This window comes from Camelus dromedarius, unplaced genomic scaffold (assembly GCF_036321535.1).
Source record: "Camelus dromedarius isolate mCamDro1 unplaced genomic scaffold, mCamDro1.pat HAP1_SCAFFOLD_35, whole genome shotgun sequence".
Taxonomy (NCBI): Eukaryota; Metazoa; Chordata; class Mammalia; order Artiodactyla; family Camelidae; genus Camelus; species Camelus dromedarius.
Genome location: NW_026989813.1, coordinates 184,946 through 204,801, shown reverse-complemented (window position 1 = coordinate 204,801; position 19,856 = coordinate 184,946).

The following is a 19,856-nucleotide window of genomic DNA, read 5'->3' as shown; positions in this document are numbered from 1 at the left end:
AGGAGGAGAGCAAGCCCCTACTATATTCAGAGTTCCTCCTCCTTCACACTCTGTGAACAACTGTCAAATCCTTAAAGGTCAAATACTCTCGACTGAAATAGATAGGAATTGAATACTTAGCTCACACAAAGAAATGATAACCTCCCCTTAGATTAAGGAAATTCTGGGTTATGTACAATTTGGGCTGAAAGGAGTGTGGGAAGTGAGGGGAATTTTTGACTGAACTTGAATATGTATTAGGCCTCAGTTTTTCAAGAAAGTACAGAAAAATATTAGAAGTCAGATAGTGAACTGAACTGTAAAATTCGCCAAACACATTAAAGACACAGGTTATGTGGACAGTCATTCACTTCCTTCAAGCCCCGGGTGCACTATATCTTGGAGGTGCAGACTTGGTTGTGTTAAATTGTTGTAACCAACATGATCGGATCATTATGCCTTCTCAGTACTGATAGATGAGCACCTGGTTCTCAATAGCCTAGCATAGCTGCAGCAGGTTTCTCATAGTTAAATGACTCTAGGTGCTTTTGGAATCAAGCCTAAATGCATATATTCTGTTTAGATTTTCTTGTGTATTCCTAGAGAGGAATGTTACCCCTTGAAATGCCAACAGTGCCTAGTATGTGTCATTGGGAGTAAAGGGCACCAGGTGCACAAGGGAAACCCTGAATGGGGGTTATTTCATGGTTCCAATAGGTATTTCATTCTTCCTTTTTTTGTTGGAGGCTTCAAGAGAAAAGTGTTGGCATGTCCCCTTCAAACTTTTGGACTGATATTTTACATTGAGTCTGTCTGTATTTCCTTAGAGCTGACAATATCTTACAGACATTTCCAAGTCTGGCTTCTAGGTCGATTTGGTAATATTCAAAAACTAAATTCACTTTCATATAAATCCCAAAACACGTAAATTAATACTGTTAACTTTCTTAAAGACTGCAAATGCCTTGTCAACATAAGGTCAAACCTGGACCCTTCGGAAAATCCCTCCGACGATGTCTGTAAAAAAACGGAGCGAAACAAATATCCAATTTCTGTGAATTATTTGTTAAAAGTGTTGATTTGTCGATGCCCAGTAGGAAGAGAACCAGTGCAAACTGCTCTCAGTAGCTACCATACACAAAACATTGTAAACACACACTCACCCAGCCCTTGGCAAGGACACTTTCCGAAGAGTGGTCTGTTACTTCCAAAGACAGGATGAGGCCTCAGAAAAACCGGAAGCAGGAAAAGGCAAAGTAGAGAATGGAAACCAGTGCAGGATCTGACCCCTGGAAATGGAGCAACAAAGGTGAAACTCTGTTTTACTTGGAAGCACACTCTCAAGCTGGCAGCAGGCAGGGGATTGAAAGTGATGCGCTGAGTAGTAGCACAGTGCACAGCAGATGCTTGGCTGACAGAACTCAAAGAAATCAGCTCAAAATATCCCCACGATTGATTCAGAGACCAAGATCCGATTGCCAAATCTGAGATAGCAGAGGCAGTGGAAAAAGCGGGGTAGGGCTACGGATGATGGCTCTCGCACAACTCAGGTATCTAGAGTGCGTTGTGGGTTTTGGTGGGTACTTTCAAGAGAGCAAAGAGGACTGTGACCTCAGTGAGACAGCAACCGCACTGGCGCGTGAGGTTGAGTTTATCGATATGTCCTATGGCCACATCCTCTGCATCTGCAGGATCAGGGTCCAATTTGAAATTTTGCCAATACAGAACATGTGGGACTCAATAAGAGGTATCATGCATATGGACTGAGGGTTCCAGGGGGCGTTGGGTTTGAAATCAGTATTAAAAGATTTAGGATCTTCTACATTCATAACCTGGATTGGGATTACAGTCTGGTTTGTGGCCGAGGATGCGAAACAGCTCTGTGGTTGCCTTCGTGAACCCATAACTCAAGAATGAGAGAATTAGGAAGAGTGGTCAAAGTCCACAGCATGAGAAGATGAAGCATTTTTACAGCATTATCACCCAAATGCAGATGCTACATTTTGGACGGCACTGACAGGGAACTGCACAGAGGACACATAGGTCTGTCTGCGGGATAAACCCAGCAGGCCCTGAATTATGACATCCATACATATGCTTCCACAGGTGTTTCTGTAGACAGAGAAGTTCTGGGAAGGACTGGTAACATTGGGACATTCCGTGGCAGTAGAAAGTACAAGCGCACTCTACGTTGGCTGTTTTGCAGACACTTCAAAATGACATACAGAAGAATGCAAAGCTGAAAACCTATAGAAGCTTCATTTCCACTAGAGGAAGTGCCCTGTGCACTTTCAGAATTGTGAGATTAGTGTAATAAAAATGAGGTTCTTTTAACTGAAGCACTATGGTGTGTTCATCACAACAAAGCAACACCAGGATTTAGAGATATACCAGACAACACACACAGGAACAGGGCATGGCATCAAGGTCTAGGGAGAATTATCCTCACAGAAATACCATGGAATTGTGTACACTAAAGAGTCTAAAGTTTGCACTTAACCAATCCCTATAAGTCTATATTAAATACAAGATATTACCTGACCTGTAGAGTAAAAGAAGTATAGTAAAAGAAACAGGAAGTACCATTTTCAGTTCCAAAGAGATTGAAGGCCCAAAAAATAAGCTTTCAGACAACTAGACGGCAAAACGATACCAGAGCAAGCTCTGAAAATGGATGTGAGGAAAACACTGATGATCCACAGTGCCTCAGAATTACAAAAGGCAGAATACCAGAAAAGGGGAAGAGAAACTCTAAACATGAACGCAATAGTATTTGAAAACTAAATGTATGAGATAAAAACTGGGCTAAAGTCAATCATAAGCAGACTATATAATGCAGAGTGACTCGTGAACGACTGTGAGGACAAGGGAACAGAAATCCCTCGATCAGAAAAAGACACAGAAAAGCAAGTGCAAACCAACGCTAACATCACTTTTGAATCCTGGGTGAAGAAAAGGCAGGTAAGAATAGGACTCATATAAATCCCAAATGGAAAAGCAAGAGATAAAATAATAAATTCTGAAAAGGAATTAGTAGAAAAATCAGAATGAAACTTGCTGAAAGCCAAGAAATTATCATCTATACGAATTCAGGAAGTACACAGCGTCCAAAAGAAGTGGAATACCAATAGACCAACAAGCAGCTGTAGAATTCAAATAAACAAATTTCATGATCATCCCAGGGATGTAAAATGCACATCGAGGAAAGCAGCTTAGTCACAACAGAACCTTCAGAGGGGTTTCAGCTGATATATCGGCAGAAATTTTGCAGAACGGGCAGGTGTGCCAGGACATAGACCATACCCTGAATGAGAAAAAGCTGCAATATTGGGTAGCCTATGCCAAATGACCGCCGTTTATAACAACGGCAGATCTAGGGAATTTCACTGACAGGCAAACCTTAAAAGAATTCAGCAGTTTGAGACTGATCCTAAAACAAAAATTGAGAATCCTACCCTGAGTAGAAAAGTAGCAAGATGAAATGGAAATAAAAAAACCTTAATTGCAAATGAAAGAAGAGCCTGAGTTGCAAAGAAGTAAGAAGAAGAAGGCAAGGAGGACATCAAAATCCTAAAGATGGTAGAGGGTAGCAGGAAATCATAGGTGAATTTAAACTCTATCTTAAGTGAATCAGCTTACATGACTGTCTGACGCATAACGAGAGATGCATGGCCTAATGTGTTTGCAAAACAAACAATCAGACAAACAAACAAACACCAAAAGGATACAGTTGTCTGACATATACCAAACAACCATGATTATTCAAGACAAAATTCTCAAAGTGATGTCAAGCATCATTCAGCACGCATCAAAATATTTTCGCTGTTACCATGTTCTCAACACACTTGTATTCAGAAAACAGACGCGTGCATTACTATTCATAGATACTGATCCATAAGTGCATATCGTGAGCCAACCCAAAGTACTCTTTTGAATAAGAGTGGGTCATAGAAAGTTATATAGCCTTACAAGTCTTCCAACAGGATGAATGAATGCCTAATTCTACCCTACGTAGAGAAGAAAGAGCATAAGCCTATAACAAAGACAATTAGCTCTGGAAAAGTTAACTAAGTGCAAAAGTGACAGACAGGAAAGTGCACGTTGGGATTGGTTTCATTTCTAGGATTTTCAGCCCCCATGAAAAAAATGGATCCATGTTCTGAAAGTGTGGGTGTTTCAGCAGAAAACAACAGACGGATATGTAATCTGGGTGAATGGATATTACACAAACATGAGTTTCCTTGAGTGGGTCTCCGTGTACTGTGAACTGTTAGAAAGTTTAAATAGGTGTGAATCCATAAACTGATCATGGACACTATTCCCTCCATTTGTACTGTGTATACAGACCTGAAGAAAAGGAAAGAGGGAAGAGGAAAGTACCATGGGACCCTTCTGGATAGAATCACATTTCCCTTAGGAAACTCTCGTCTCATGCAGCATTACCCCCAACATTGACTTGATGCATCAACCACTGAAGATGGCAGTTACCGGTTGGATTCCAGGTGGAATGTTGGTGTGTACCACGAGGCTTGTTGTGGCTGGTGGATCCAAGGTAACTGGGCAGAATTCTGTGGGTGGATCAGTTTGATGGTGGGTCTGCTGCCCTATGTGGAAATTGGCTTAGGTCTCTTTTTCGTGAAGCTGTGTAAGTTCAAGATACTGCTGCTGCACAAAGACCTGAGTTCACGGGTCATTTTCCAGAATCTGAAAGGGCAGAAAGTGGAAGATCTGCCTGTCATCAGCTTACTGGTGAGGCTCCGAGGTATTTTCAGACTTGCCCAGTCCTGTTGACGTCGACTTTATGGGAGACATGAATAGAAGCTGGTAGAAAAACTGGCTGCATGTATTTAAGAGATGTGCGAACACATTGATAAAAGTTGTTCTGCTACAGTGGAGAATATCGGCATGGAGACATCTCTAGAGCATTCCTGGCTCGAAAGACAGTCATGAGACCTACTGAACCTCGCTGATACTGGCAGAAACATAAGGAGAGTCAACGTGCCCTTGAGAAAGTAACTCGATTCTCAGCTCCAAGAACGGGTCCAAGATTCCTCACGTCTAAAAGAGAAGAGATGGCAGAGATGATTAAAGCGCTCATTATCTTGGAAGAGATCGTGAGAATCCACACATCCCAAGGGGCATTTACGAATCATTCAGACCAAAATGCACCAAGCCCAGGTAAGCCTATTCCCACATATGTGCCTAGCTATCAATCACATGCTCTTCCCTCCACTCCACTCAGGCATCCATTTCAAAGGATCAGAACCTGAGCTGCAATGAGTCCATTAGGAGGAGAGCAAGCCCCTTCTAGAATCTGAGTTCCTCCTCCTTCACCTTCGGTGAACAGTGAACTCCTAAAAAGTCAAATACTCTCGAATAAAATAGATAGGAATTCAATACTTAGATCACACAAAGAAATGATGACCTTCCCCTAGATTCAGGAAATGCTGGGGTTATGTATTCTTTGGGCTGAAAGGAGTGTGGGAAGTGAAGGGAATATTCGAATGAACTTGTATATGTATTAGTCCTCAGTTTTTCAAGACAATATAGGAAAATATTACAAATCAGATAGTGAACTCAACAGTAAAACTCACCAAACACGTTAAAGACACTGGTTATGTGGACAGTCATTCACTTCAGTCAAGCCCCGGTGCAATATATCTTGGAGGTGCAGACTTGGTTGTGTTAAATTGCTTTCCCCAACATGATCGGATGATTAAGCCTTCTTAGCACTGATAGAAGAGCACCTGGTTCTCAATAGCCTAGCATAGCTGCAGCAGGTTTCTCATAGTTAAATTCCTCTAGGTGCTTTTGGAATCAAGCCAAAATATATATATTCTGTTTAGATTTTCTTGTATATTCCTAGAGAGGAATGTTACCCCTTGAAATGCCAACATTGCCTAGTATGTGTCATTGGGAGTAAAGGGCACCAGGTGCACAAGGGAAACCCAGAATGGGGGTTATTTCATGGTTCCAATAGTTATTTCATTCTTCCTTTTGTTGTTGGAGGCTTCAAGAGAAAAGAGTTGCCATGTCCCCTTCAAATATTGGACTGCTATATTACATTGAGACTCTCTGTTTTTCTTTAGAGCTGACAAAATCTTACAGAAATTTTCAAGTCTGGATTCTAGGTTGATTTGGTAATTTTCAAAAACTAAATTCACTTTCATATAAATCCCAAAACATGTAAATTGATACTGTTAACTTTCTTAAAGCCTGCAACTGCCTTGTCAACATAAGGTCAAAAATGGACTCTTCGGAAAAACCCTCCAACGATGGCTGTAAAAAAACGGAGCAACACAAATATCCAATTTCTGTGAATTATTTGTGAAAAGTGTTGATTTGTCGATGCCCAGTAGGAAGAGAACCAGTGCAAACTGCTCTCTCTAGCTACCATACACAAAACATTGTAAACACACACTCACCCAGCCCTTGGCAAGGACACTTTCCGAAGAGTGGTCTGTTACTTCCAAAGACAGGATGAGGCCTCAGAAAAACCGGAAGCAGGAAAAGGCAAAGTAGAGAATGGAAACCAGTGCAGGATCTGACCTCTGGTAATGGAGAAACAAAGGTGAAACTCTGTTTTACTTGGAAGCCCACTCTCAAGCTGGCAGTAGGCATGGGATTGAAGGTGATGCGCTGAGTATTAGCAGAATGCACAGCAGATGCTTGGCTGACAGAACTCAAAGAAATCAGCTCAAAATATCCCCACAATTGAATCTGAGACCAAGATCCGAGCTGCCAATTCTGAGCTAGCAGAGGCAGCGGAAAAAGCGGGGTAAGGCTACGGATGATGGCTCTCGCACAACTCAGGGATCTAGAGTGCGTTGTGGGTTTTGGTGGGTACTTTCAAGAGAGCAAAGAGAACTGTGACCTCAGTGAGACAGCAACCGCACTGGCGCGTGAGGTTGAGATTATCGATATGTCCTATGGCCACATCCACTACATCTGCAGGACCAGGGTCCAATTTGACATTTTGCAAATAGAGCACGTGTGGGGCTCAATCAGAGGTATCATGCATCTGGACTGAGGGTTCCAGGTGGTGTTCAGTTTGAAATCAGTATTAAAAGATTTAGGATCTGCTACATTCATAACCTGGGTTGGGATTACAACCTGTTTTGTGGCAGAGGATGCGGCACAGCTCTGTGGTTGCCTTCGTGAACCCATAACTCAAGAATGAGAGAATTAAGAAGAGAGGTCAAAGTCCACAGCATGAGAAGATGAAGCATTTTTACAGCATTATCACCCAAATGCAGATGCTACATTTTGGACGGCATTGACAGGGTACTGAACCGAGGACACATAGGTCTGTCTGCGGGATAATCCAAGCAGGCCCTGAAGTATGACATCCATACTTATGCTTCCACTGGTGTTTCTGTAGACAGAGAAGCTCTGGGAAGAACTGATAACATTGGGACATTCCCGTGGCAGTAGAACGTACAAGCGCACTCTACGTTGGCTGTTTTGCAGACACTTCAAAATGACATACAGAAGAATGCAGAGCTGAAAACCTATAGAAGCTTCATTTCCACTAGGGGAAGTGCCCTGTGCACTTTCAGAATTGTGAGATTAATGTAATAAAAATGAGGTTCTAATAACTGAAGCTGTATGGTGTGTTCATCACAACAAAGGCAACACCAGGATTTAGAGATATACCAGACAACACACACAGGAAGAGGGAATGGCATCAAGATCTAGGGAAAATTATCCTCACAGAAATACCATGGAATTGTGTACACCAAAGAGTCTAAAGTTTGCACTTAACCAAGCCTTATAAGTCTATAATAAATACCTGATTGTACTTGACCAAGATAGTAAAAGAAATATAGTAAAAGGAACAGGAAATACCATTTTCAGTTCCAAAGAGATTGAAGGCCCAAAAAATAAGCTTTCAAACAGCTAGAAGGCAAAACGACAACAGAGCAAGCTCTGAAAATGGAGGTGAAGAAAACACTGATGAAACACAGTGCCTCAGAATTACAAAAGGCAGAATACCAGAAAAGGGGAAGAGAAACTGTAAACATGAAACCAATAGTAACTGAAAACCCAATGGATGAGATAAAAACTGGGCTAAAGTCAATCCTAAGCAGACTACATAATGCAGAGGGACTCGTGAATGACTGTGAGGACAGGGGAACAGAAATCCCTCGATCAGAAGAAGACACAGAAAAGCAAGTGCAAACCAACGCTAACATCACTGTTGAATCCTGGGTGAAGACAAGGCAGGTAAGAATAAGACTCATAGGATTCCCAAATGGAAAAGCATGTGATAAAATAATAAATTCTGAAAAGGATTTTGTAGAAAAATCAGAATGAAACTTGCTGAAAGCCAAGAAACTATCATCTATACGAATTCAGGATGTACACAGTGTCCAAAAGAGGTGGAATACCAATAGACAAACAATCAGCTGTAGAATTCAAATAAACAAATTTCGTGATCATCCCAGTGATGTAAAATGCACCTCGAGGAAAGCAACTTAGTCACAACAGAACCTCCAGAGTGGTTTCAGCTGATACCTCGGGAGAAATTTTGCAGCACGGGGAGGAGTGCCAGGACATAGACCATACCCTGAATGAGAAACAGCTGCAGTCTAGGGTAGCCTATGCCAAATGACCGCCGTTTATAACAACGGCAGATCTAGGGAATTTCACTGACAGGCAAACCTTAAAAGAATTCAGCAGTTTGAGACTGATCCTAAAACAAAAATTGAGAATCCTACCCTAAGTAGAAAAGTAGCAAGATGAAATGGAAATAAAAAAACCATTATTGCAAATGCAAGAAGAGCCTGAGTTGCAAAGAAGTAAGAAGAAGAAGGCAAGGAGGACATCAAAAACCTAAAGATGGTAGAGGGTAGCAGGAAATCATAGGTGATTTTAAGCACTATCTTAAGTGAATCAGCTTACATGACTGTCTGAAGCAAAAGGAGAGATGCATGGCCTAATGTGTTTGCGAAACAAACAATCAGACAAACAAACAAACACCAAATGGTTACAGTTGGCTGACATATACCAAACAACCATGATTATTCAAGACAAAATACTGAAAATGATGTCAAGGATCCTTCAGCACGCATCGAACTATTTTCGTTTTTAGCATGTAATCAACACACTTGTATTCCAAAAACAGACGCGTGCATTACTATTCATAGATACTGATCCAGAAGTGCATATCTTGAGCCAACCCAAATGACGGTTTTGAATAAGAGTGGGTCAGAGAACGGGATATAGACTTACAAGTCTTCCAACAGGATGAACGAATGCCTTATTCTACCCTACGAAGAGAAGAAAAGGCATAAGCCTATAACAAAGACAAGTAGCTCTGCAAAACTGATCTAAGAGCAAAAGAGACAGATAGGAAAGTGCACGTAGGGATTGGTTTCATTTCTAGGAATTTCAGCCCCCATGAAACAAATGGATCCATGTTCTGAGAGTGTGGGTGTTTCAGCAGAAAGCAGCAGACGGATATGTAATCTGGGTGGATGGATATTACACAAACATGATTTTCCTTGAGTGGGTCTCCGTGTACTGTGAACTGTTAGAAAGTATAATAGGTGTGAATCCATAAACTGATCATGGACACACTTCCCTCCGTTTGTACTGTGTACACAGATCTGAAGAAAAGGAAAGAGGGAAGAGGAAAGTACCATGGGACCCTTCTGGATAGAATCACATTTCCCTTAGGAAACTCTCGTCTAATGCAGCATCACCCCCAACACGGACTTGATGCATCAACCACTGGGGATGGCAATTACCGGTTGAATTCCAGGTGGAATAATGGTGTGTATCACGAGGCGTGTTGTGGCTGGTGGATCCAAGGTAAATATGCAGAATCCTGTGGGTGGATCAGTTTGATGGTGTGTCTGCTGCCCTATGTGGAGATTGGCTTAGGTCTTTTGTACGGGAAGCTGTTTAAGTTCGAGATACTGCTGCTGCCCAGAGACCTGAGTTCACGGGTCAGTTTCCAGAATCTGAAAGGGCAGACAGTGGAAGATCTGCCTGTCATCAGCTTAATGGTGAGGCTCCGAGGTATTTTCAGACTTGCCCAGTCCTGTTGACGTCGACTTTATGGTAGACACGAAGAGAAGCTTGCAGAAAAACTGGCTGCATGGATTGAGGAGATGTGAGAATACATTGATGAAAGTTGTTCTGCTACAGTGGAGAATATCTGCATGGAGACATTTCTAGAGCATACCAGGCTCGAAAGACAGTCATGAGACCTACTGAACCTCGCTGATACTGGCAGAAACATACGGAGAGTCAACGTGCCCTTGAGAAAGTTACTCGATTATCTGCTCCAAGAACGAGTCCAAGATTCCTGACGTCTAAAAGAGAAGAGATGGCAGAGATGATAAAAGCGCTCATTTTCTTGGAAGAGGTCGTGAGAATCCACACATCCCAAGGGGCATTTACGAATCATTCAGACCAAAATGCACCAAGCCCAGGTAAGCCTATTCCCACATATGTGCCTAGCTATCAATCACATGCTCTTCCCTCCACTCCACTCAGGCATCCATTTCAATGGATCAGAACCTGAGCTGCAATGAATCCAGTAGGAGTAGAGCAAGCCCCTACTAGAATCAGAGTACCACCTGCTTCACACTCGGTGAACAACTGTGAACTCCTTAAAGTTCAAATACTCTCGAGTGAAATAGATAGGAATTGAATAATTAGCTCACACAAAGAAATGATGACCTTCCCTTAGATTAAGGAAATGCTGGGGTTATCTATACTTTGGGCTGAAAAGAGTGTGGGAAGTGAGGGGAATCTTTGAATGAACTTGAATATGTATTAGGCCTCAGTTTTTCAAGACAGTACAGGAAAATATTAGAAGTCAGATAGTGAACTGAACTGTAAAATCGCCAAACACATTAAAGACACATGTTATGTGGACAGTCATTCACTTCCGTCAAGCCCCGGGTGCACGATATCTTGGAGGTGCAGACTTGGTTGTGTTAAATTTCTTTGCCCAACATGATCGGATGATTAAGATTTCTCAGCACTGATAGAATAGCACCTGGTCCTTAATAGCCTAGCATAGCTGCAGCAGGCTTCTCATAGTTAAATGCCTCTAGGTGCTTTTGAAATCAACCTTAAATATATATATTCTGTTTAGATTTTCTTGTATATTCCTAGAGAGGAATGTTACCCCTTGAAATGCCAACATTGCTTAGTATGTGTCATTGGGATTAAAGGGCACCAGGTGCACAAGTGAAACAGAGGATGGGGGTTATTTCATGGTTCCAATAGTTATTTCATTGTTTCCTGTGTTGTTGGAGGCTTCAAGAGAAAAGAGTTGGCATGTCCCCTTCAAAGTTTTGGGCTGTTATTTTACTTTGAGAATGTCTGTTTATCCCTTATATCTGACAAAATCTTACAGAAACTGTCGTGTGGCTTCTAGGTTGATTTGGTAATTTTCAAAATCTAACTTCACCTTCATATAAATCCCAAAACATGTTAATAGATACTGTTAACTTTCTGAAAGGCTGCACCTGCCTTATCAACATAAGGTCAAAGCTGGAGTCTTCAGAAAATCCCACCGACGATGGCTGTAAAGAAATCGGAGCGAATCAAATATCCTATTTCTGTGAATTATTTGTGAAAAGTGTTGATTTGTCGATGCCCAGTAGGAAGAGAACCAGTGCAAACTGCTCTCACTACCTACCATACACAAAACATTGTAAACACACACTCACCCAGCCCTTGGCACAGGACACTTGCCTAAGAGTGTTCTGTTACTTCCAAAGACAGGATGAGGCCTCAGAAAAACCGGAAGCAGGAAAAGGCAAAGTAGAGAATGGAAACCAGTGCAGGATCTGACCTCTGGTATTGGAGCATCAAAGGTGAAACTCTGTTTTCCTTGGAAGCACACTCTCAAGCGGGCAGCAGGCATGGGATTGAATGTGATGCACTGAGTGTTAGAAGAGTGCACAGCAGATGCTTGGCTGACAGAACTCGAAGAAATAAGCTCAAAATATCCCCAAAATTGAATCTGAGACCAAGATCCGAGCTGCCAAATCTGACCTAGCAGAGGCAGTAGAAATAGAGGGATAGGGATATGGATGATGGCTCTCGCAGAACTCAGGGATCTAGAGTGCGTTGTGGGTTTTGGTGGGTACTTTCAAGAGAGCAAAGAGAACTGTGACCTCAGTGAGACAGCAACCGCACTGGCGCATGAGGTTGAGTTTTTTGATATGTCATATGGCCACATCCACTGCATCTGCAGGACCAGCGTCCAATTTGACATTTTGCCAATAGAGCACGTGTGGAGCTCAATCAGAGTTATCATGCATCTGGACAGAGGGTTCCAGGGGGCGTTGGGTTTGAAATCAGTATTAAAAGATTTAGGATCTGCTACATTCATAACCTGGATTTGGATTACAGTCTGGTTTGAGGCAGACGATGAGGAACAGCTCTGTGGTTGCCTTCATGAACACATTACTCAAGGATTGGGGAAATAGGAAGAGTGGTCAAAGTCCACAGCATGAGAAGATGAAGCATTTCTTACAGCATTATCACCCAAATGCAGATGCTACATTTTGGACGGCACTGACAGGGTACTGCACCGAGGACACATAGGCTGGTCTGCGGGATCAGCCCAGCAGGCCCTGATGTGTGACATCCATACATATGCTTCCACTGGTGTTTCTGTAGACAGAGAAGCTCTGGGAAGAACTGGTAACATTGGGACATTCCCATGGCAGTAGAAAGTACAAGCGCACTCTATGTTGGCTGTTTTGGAGACACTTCAAAATGACATACAGAAGAATGCAGAGCTGAAAACCTATAGAAGCTTCATTTCCACTAGAGGAAGTGCCCTGTGCCCTTTCAGAATTGTGAGATTAGTGTAATAAAAATGAAGTTCTACTAACTGAAACAGTATGGTGTGTTCATCACAACAAATGCATCACCATCAATAAGAGATATACAAGAAAACACACACAGGAACAGGGCATGGCCTCAATGTCTAGGGAAATTTGTCCTCACAGAAATATTATGGAATTGCATACACCAAAGAGTCTAAATTTTTCACTTAACCAATCCTTATAAGTCTATATTAAATACCTGATTGTAGTTGACCAAGATAGTAAAAGAAATATAGTAAAAGAAACAGGAAGTACCATTTCAGTTCCAAAGAGATTGAAGGCCCAAACAATAATCTTTCAAGCAACTAGATGCAAAACTCTACCAGAGCAAGCTTTGAAAACGGAGGTGAGAAAAACACTGTAGTACAACAGATTCTCAGAATCACAAAAGTCAGAATACCAGAAAAGGGGAAGGGAAACTCTAGAGAAGAACCAAATAATATCAGAAAACTCAATGGATGAGATAATAACTGGGCTAAAGTCAGTCCTAAGCAGACTAGATAATGCAGAGGGACTCGTGAATGACTGTGAAGACAGGGGAACAGAAATCCCTCGATCAGATAAAGACATAGAAAAGCAAGTGCAAACCAACGCAAACATCACTGTTGAATCCTGGTGTAAGACAAAGCATGAAAGAATAGGATTCATAAGAGTCCCAAAATGAAAAGCAAGAGATAAAATAAAAAATTCTGAAAAGGTGTTTGTAGAAGAATCACAATGAAACATGCTGAAAGCCAAGAAAGGATCATCTATATGAATTCAGGAAGTACACAGCATCCAAAGGAGGTGAAATCCCAATACACCAACAAGCAGCTGTAGAATTCAAATAAACAAAGTTCATGATCATCCCAGTGATCTAAAATGCACCTCGAGGAAAGCAACTTAGTCACAATAGAACCTCCAGTGGGGTTTCAGCTCATATCTCGGCAGAAATTTTGCTGGACAGGGAGGAGTGCCAGGACATAGGCCATACCTTCAATGAGAAAAAGCTGCAATCTATGGTAACCAATGACAAATGACCGCCGTTTCTAAGAACGGCAGAGCTAGGGAATTTCACTGACCAGCAAATCTTAAAAGAATTCAGCAGTTTGAAACTGATCCTAAAACACAAGTTGAGAATCCTTCCCTTAGTAGAAATGTAGCAAGATGAAATGGCAATAAGAAAACCACTATTGGAAATGCAAGAAGAGCATGAGTTGCAAAGAAGAAACAAGAAGAAGGCAAGGAGGACATCAAAATCCTAAAGATGGGAGAGGGTAGCAGGAAATCATAGTTGATTTTAAGCACTATCTTAAGTGAATCAGCTTATATTATTGTCTGTCTGAAGCAAAAGGAGAGATGCATGGCCTAATGTGTTTGCAAAACAAACAATCAAACAAACAAACACCAAAAGGTTACAGTTGGCTGACATATACCAAAGAACCATGATTATTCGATACAAAATACTCAAAGTGATGTCAAGGATCATTCAGCACGCATCGACCCAGTATGGCGGCTAGCATGTACTCAACACACTTGTATTCGGAAAACAGATGCGTGCATTCATATTCATAAATATTGATTCAAAAGTGCATATCGTGACCCAAACCAAATGACGGTTTTGAATATGATTGGTTCATAGAACGTGATATACACTTACAAGTCTTCCAACAGGATGAACAAATGTCATATTCTACCCTACGTAGAGAAGAAACGGCATAAGCCTATAGCAAAGACAAGTAGCTCTGCCAAACTGTACTAAGAGCAAAAGAGACAGACTACAAAGGGCACATTGGGATTGGTTTCACTTCGAGGAATTTCAGCCCCCATGAAACAAATGGATCCATGTTCTGAGAGTGTGGATATTTCAGCAGAAAGCAACAGACGGATATGTATTCTGGGTGAATGGATATTACACAAACATGACTTTACTTTAGTGGGTCTCCGTGTAATGTGAACTGTTATAAAGTATCAAGACGTGTGAAAACATAAACTAAAAATGGACACACTTCCCTCCGTTTGTACTCTGTATACAGTCTGGACCAAAGGAAAGCGGGAAGAAAAAAGGACGATTGGACGCCAGTGGATTGAATCACATTTCCCTTAGGAAATTCTAGTCTAATGCAGCCCCTCCCCCAACACTGAAATAATGCAGCAACCATTGGGGATGGCAGTTACCAGATGGAATTCCAGAAGAAATGTTGCTGTGTACTGCAAGGCTTGTTGTGGCTGATGGAACCAGGGTACCTGGGCAGAATTCTGTGGGTGGATAAGTGTGATGGACGGTCTGCCGCCCTCTGTGGAGCTTGGCTTTGGTCTTTTGCTCGGGAAGCTGTGCAAGTTCGAGTTACTGCTGCTGCCCAAAGACCTGAGTTCACGGGTGAGTTTCCAGAATCTGAAAGGGCAGACAGTGGAAGATCTGCCTGTCATCAGCATAATAGTGAGGCTCAGAGTTACTTCCAGACTTGCCCAGTCCTGTTGAAGTCGACTTTATGGGAGACACGAAGAGAACCTGGCAGAAAAGTTGGCTGGATGGATTGAGCTGAGATGCGAACATATTGATGAGAGTTGTTCTGCTACAATGGAGAATGCCGGCATGGAGGCTTCTCTAGAGAATTCTAGGCTCGAAATTCTTTCATGAGACCTACTGAACCTCGGTGATACTGGTAGAAATATACGGAGTGTCAACGTGCACTTGAGAAAGTTACTCAATTCCCTGCTTCAAGAACGGGTCCAAGATTCCTGACGTCTATAAGAGAAGAGATGGCGGAGATGATAAAAAGCGCTCATGTTCTTGGAAGAGGTCACGAGAATCCACAGGTCCCAAGGGGCATTTACAAACCATTCAGACCAAAATGCACCAAGCCCAGGTAAGCCTTTTCCCAGGTTTGGGCATAGCTATCAGGCACTTGCACTTCCCACCCCTCCACTCAGTCATCCATTTTAAAGAATCAGATCATGAGCTGCAATGAAGCCAGTAGGAGAAGAGCAAGCCCCTCCTAGAATCAGAGTTCCTCCAACTTCACACTCTGTGAAGAATGGTGAATTCCTTAAAGGTCAAATACTCTCGACTAAAATAGATAGGAATTTAATACTCAGCTCACACAAAGAAATGATGACCTTCCCGTAGATTCAGCAAATGCTGTGGTTAAGTCTTTTTCGGGTGAAGGGAGTGTGGTAGGTGAGGGGAATATTTGACTGAACTTAAATATGTATTAGGCCTCAGTATTTCAAGACAGTATAGTCAAATATTATAAGTCAGATAGTGAACTGAACTGTAAAAGTCGTGAAAGACATTAAAGACACAGGTTATGTGGGGCGTCTTTCCCTTCAGACAAGCCCCGGGTGCACGATATCATGGGGGTGCACACTTGGTTGTGTGAAATTTATTTGCCCAATATGATCGGATGATTAAGCGTTCTCATCAATGATAGAAGAACAATTGGTTCTCAATTGCCTAGCAGAGCTGCAGCAGGGTTCTCATAGCTAAAATGCCTCTAGGTGCTTTGGAATCAAGCCTAAATGTATAATTTTGTTTGGTTTTTCTTGTATAATCCTAAAGAGGAATGTTACCCCTTGAAATGCCAACATTGGCCAGTATGTGTCATTGTGAGTAAAGGGAACCACATGCACAAGGGAAACCCAGGTTCTCGGTTATTTCGTGGTTCCAATAGGTACTTCATGGTTCCGGTTGGTGTTGGAGGCTTCAACAGTAAAGAGTTGACATATCCCCTTCAAATTATTGGACAGTGATTTTACTTTATAACTGTCTATATTTTTCTTATAGTTGACACAATGTTACAAAATTGACAGGTCTGGCATCTAGGTGGATTTAGTATGTTTCAAAATCTACCTTCATTTTCTTATAAATCCCAAAACATGTAAATCAATTCTATTAACCTTCTTAAAAACTGCAACTGAGTTATCAACACAATGTGAAAATTGGAGGCTACGGACAAACCCTCCCACCATGGCTGCATATTAAACAGAGCTAAACAAACATCACAATTCTGTGAATTATATCTGTAAAGTGTTGATTTACCGATGCCCAGTTGGCAGAGAACCAGTGCAACCTGCGCTCACTCCCACCCATGTACACAGCAATGTAAACATCCACTCACCCAGCCCTTGGCACAGGACACTTTCCGAAGTGTGGTCTGTTACTTCCAAAGACAGGATGAGGCCTCAGAAAACCTGGAAGCAGGAGAAGGCAAAGTAGAGAATGGAAATCTGTGCAGGATCTGACCTCTGCTGATGGAGCAGCAAAGGTGAAACTCTGTTTTACTTGGACGCACACTCTCAAGCGGACAGCACAAATGGGATTGTAGGTAATGCGCTGAGTGTTAGAAGAGTGCACAACAGGTGCTTGGCTGACATAACTCATAGAAATCAGCACAAAATATCCCCACAATTGATTCTGGGACAAAGATCCGATCTGCCAAATTTGAGCAAGCAGAGGCAGCGGAAAATGAGGTATAGAGCTACAGATAATGGCACACGCTGAGTCTCAGGGATCTGGAGTGCATTGTGGGTTGTGGTGGGTTCTATCAAAAGAGCAAACCGACCTGTTACCCCATTAAGAAAGCAACCACATTGGCGTGTGAGGTTGAGATTTTCGATATGTGCCATGGCCACATCCACTGCATTTTGCAGGCCCAGGATCAATTTGGCATTTTGCCAATAGAGCATGTGTGGGGCTCAATCAGAGATGTCGTGCAACTGGTCTGAGCGATTCAGTGGCCCTTGGGCTTGAAATCAGTATTAAAACCTTTAGGATCTGCTACAGTCATAACCTGGACAGGGATAATGGATTGGTTTGAGGAAGAGAATTCGGTACAGCTCTGTGGTTGCATTCATGCACCCATGACCCAAGGATGAGGGATCAAGGAAGAGTGGTCAAAGTCCACAACGTGAGAAGTTGAAGCATTTCCTTCAGCATTATCTCCCAAATGCAGATGCTACATTTTGTATGGCACTGATATGGTACTGCACAGAGGACAGAAAGATCGGTCTGCGGGATCATTCAAGCAAGCCCTGATTTATGGCATCCATACATATGTTTCCACTGGTGTTTCTGTAGACAGAGGAGCTCTGGGAAGAACTGGTAACGTTGGGACATTCCCATGGCAATAGAAAGCACAAGCACACTCTCAGTTTGCTGTTTTGGAAAGACTCCAATATGACATACAGCAGAATGCCGTGCTGAAAACCTTTAAGCTTCATTTCCAGAACAGGAAGTGTACTCTGCACTTTCAGAATTGTGAGGTAAGTGCAATAAAACGAAGTTTTACTAATTGAAAAAATATGGTGTGTTCATCACAACAAAGGCAACACCAGCAATTAGAGATATACCAGACAACACACACAGGAACAGGACATGGCTTCAATGCCTAGGGAAAATTGCCCTCACAGAAATATCATGGAACTTTGTACACACAATGGTCTAAAATTTTCACTTAACAAAGCCCTATAAATCTATATTAGATATATGATATTACTTGACCAGTAGAGATAAAGAAGTATAGTAAAAGAAACAGGAAGTACCATTTTCAGTTCCAAAGAGTTTGAAGGCCCAAAAAATAAGCTTTCAAACATCTAGACTGCAAAACGCTACCAGAGCATGTATTGAAAACTGAGGTGAGGAAAACATGAAGTACAACAGTGTCTCAGAATCACAAAAGGCAGTTATCCAGGAAAGGGGAAGAGAAACTCTAAAAACGAGCCAAATAATATCAGAAAACTCAAGGATGAGATAATATCAGGGCTAAAGTCAGTCCAAAGCAGACTTGATAATGCAGACGGACTCGTGAAAGACTGTGAAGACAGGGGAACAGAAATCCCTCGATCAGAAGAAGACATAGAAAAAGAAGTGCAACCCAATGCAAACATTGCTGTTGAAGCCTGGGGTAAGACAAAGCATGAAAGAGTAAGATTCGTAAGAGTCCCAGATGGAAAAGCAAGATTAACAAAAAAAAGTCTGAAAAGATATTTGTAGAAAAATCAGACTGTAACTTGCTGAAAGACAAGAAAGAATGAGGTATACGAAATCAGAAAGTACACATACCAAAGGAGTTGGAAACCCAATACACCTACATTCAGCAGTATTATTCAAATCAACAAAGTTCATGATCAACCGAGTGATTTTAAATGCATCTAGAGGAAAACAACTTAGTCACAACACTACCTCCAGAGGGGTTTCAGCTTATATTTCGAGAGGAATATTGCAGGATAGAAGGAGTGACAGGACATAGACCAAATCCTGAATAAGAAAAAGCTGCAATCTATGGTAGCCTATGCTACAAGACTGCCATTCCTATTAAAGGCAGATCTAGATAATTTCACAGACCGGCAAAACTTAGAAGAATTCAGCAGTTAGGAACTTATCCTTAAAGGAAGATTGAGAATTCCACCCTGAATCGAAAAGTAGCAAGTAGAAATGTAAATAAGAAAACCATTATTGGAAATGCAAGAAGAGAAATGAGTTTCAAAGAATAAACAAAAAGGCAATGAGGAAATCAAAATCCTGAAGATGGAAGTGGGGAGCAGGAAATCATAGGTGATTTTCAGCACTATACTAAGTAAATCAGCTTACATAACTCTCTGAAGCAAACGGAGAGATTCATGGCGTAATGTGTTTGCAAAACAAACAACAAGCAAACAAACAATCAAACAAATAAACACAAAAAGTGTACAGTTGGCTGACATCTATCCAAAGGAAACATGATAATTCAAAATAAATTACTCAAAGTGATGTCAAGGATGATTCAGCCTGCATTGACCCAGTATCGAGGCTTGCATGTAATCAACACACATGTATTCAGAACACAGACGTGTGCATTAATATTCATAAATATTGATTCAAAAGAGCATAACGTGACCTAACCCAAATGCCGATTTTGAATAAGATGGAGTCATAGTCCGTGATATAGGTTTACAAGTCTTCCAACAGGATCAATAAATGGCATATTCAACCCTACGTAGAGAATAAATGGCATACACCTATAACAAAGACAAGTAGCTCTGCAAAACTGTACT